The following is a 2637-nucleotide window of genomic DNA, read 5'->3' on the forward strand; positions in this document are numbered from 1 at the left end:
AATTAATTAATATTAATGATCTCATAATCAGGGTGAACGGATATGTTTTACCATAAGGGCCACCGTAAAAGACATTTGAATCATCGACAAACAGCTTTTTGGCATCTACTCAGCAACTGTCCTAGCTATTAAAATACATTTTCTCTGGAACAAAAGAAATTAGAATGGAAATCATTAAATATCGACTTAGTTCCTACCAAATCCTGAGACTTGGCATGTACGCTCTATTTCTAATGTTAGGATGTTCATAAGGAAATTGCTGTCAAGATTCAATCCTGCAACAAATCAGGAGTGGATAAATATAATTCCAGAGTCTTGAGCTGCGGAACTGTCAAGAACAATAGTTGCTAACTGCATCAACTCAAATAGATGCTTCAGAAACTGAAAAACTATCCCTAAGAAAGACATTAACAGCTCCTGCAAATCAATGCAACATCAGGAGATCAACTTGTTATCCCCTGAATCAATTAGTGTCTAATCATGCCGCAAGGTGCCAGTGAGGAATGTCCATCTTTCAGAGAAGTCTTGACACGAAAACTATCACAAAGCAAGAACAACGTTTTGCTCTCATCCGATGCCAAAACAAACAGCCCATCCACACAATCACTTCATTCTTAATCTCACATAAGAGCCACCTCCAAATATGGTTCTCTTTGGTTCGCATGTCCCAGATTAAACTGACAAAGTTTTCTTTATCGTATATAGCATGCTATTAGTGTATCTTGCTATTTCGAAGGTCCTGAACGAGCAAGGGGGATTCCCTTGGTCAAATTCAACAGGTAGATCTCGTCAAGAATCCAAAATGGCCAGGGAATCTTGTGAAGAAAGTATAGCAGTGTATCAAAAACACGTCAATGACTTGGCAAGAATATAATTGTTAAGGAACTGAGATAACAAAAGTCGACGGTTTTCCTGAAGAGTACATATGACTTATTTGAAGCAATTGTTCATCCATTTGAGCATCCTCACAAATAAAATGAAATTGAAAGTATCTGCATAGGCAAACAAATATAACCAAATAGATGTCAAGGGAGGAAGCAAATCATTCTTCAAAGTCAATACTTTCAGAAAACCATCACACAGATTTGCTTGTTACAGCCATTAAGAGCTTTTCCAAGATGAGCAATCTTACTTGATGGCGAAGACATCTGAGTACTTAGACTGCGTAGAGAAAAGAATCCACCCGACCAACACTGCAAAAGAACTGCCGAACACTGGAGCACATTTCATATTTACTTCTCCAATTACTCTTGAACTGGCCTCTCTCTGTGAATATCAAAGAATGAACTGCCTCTATTCGGGTTGCCCAATAAGAAGACCGGGCAGAGCTGAGTTTTTGGTACTTCGTACTTCAAGGGGCACAAGGATCGGGAGGGTAAAAACTAGACAAAAAGAAAACGCAACCAGGAAGATGAATTGACTATCTTGGATGGTTTTGAGCTCGAAATGGACCCTTGACTATCTCTGTGCCATAATCATATCGTCTCTGATAAAGAGGAAGGAGCGAAAGCTGGAGGCGAGGTGGGAGGATAAAGGGCGAGACAGAGCTTAACTATTAACATAGAATCTCTCAAAGTGTCATACAATTAATACATCCGTATTGGGAATCTAGAGATGCCTTCAAATTTCAGGCGACTCCTCCCTGTAAATACATCCGGCAGTAGTTCTATCTCTATGTTCTAACTCGGAAGCTATTCGTAGTTGGAGAGTTCAACTCTCTCTTTGTTTAATAAAGAAAGAACATGAAGAAGCCTTGCCATTGCCTGAGGAGAAAAAAAAATATAGCCTAGCTTTTCGAGTGAGTTTGAACGCGTGGGACAGGTGGATATCTTACTATGGTGTAGAGAATATTTTCTTTTGGTCACATTTATAGAAAAAATATTAGACTTTCCATCGATAAACGCAAATAACTGATTATTTTCTTGGGGGCGAGCCACTCTAATTGATTCTTTGCATTTGCAAGCTCTCAAAATCTAAGTAACACCGATATCGACACATAATACGCGACACGACACGACATGCCAATACGTTGTTTATAGAATAATAAATAATTCCGATACGTTGAGACGCGTTATATAAATCAAATTAATTTGACTCTAATTCACAACTAAATAAATAATAAAAGAAAGCCTAGAATGAATTTACACTAAATACATTAATCCACCATTTAATAATATCATTCATTATTTCAATTTGATAAATTCAACTTCATTCCAATTATCTATAAAACTTAGAGGGGAAAAAAAGAGTAATCCACATTTTAGACTCATGTGTCAATGTGTATCGCAAGAAAAGAGAGAGAGAAAACAAACTTGAAGGATGAATTATGTCATGGGAAATAAGAGTCGGAAGAGAAGAGAAGACTTGGTTTTTCTTCTTTTCTCATTTATGAATTTTATTATTTTATTATTTTTTATATATTTATATTTTGATTCCTCATTTATTGAAAATTTTTCAAATTGGCCCATTGCATATCAAAATCACGTGTCATAAATTGAAATTCAGAATTCGCGTATCGGAATTCCTAATTTGCATATCGCAAAGTGTCGGAGAGTTTTAGGGTGTCGAATTCTACTACTTTAAAATTTTCTATGATATGGATCAAAAAACGAAAAGGAATTTGATGGTTAATAGACA

The sequence above is a fragment of the Eucalyptus grandis genome, chromosome 4 (genome assembly GCF_016545825.1).
Source record: "Eucalyptus grandis isolate ANBG69807.140 chromosome 4, ASM1654582v1, whole genome shotgun sequence".
Classification (NCBI taxonomy): Eukaryota; Viridiplantae; Streptophyta; class Magnoliopsida; order Myrtales; family Myrtaceae; genus Eucalyptus; species Eucalyptus grandis.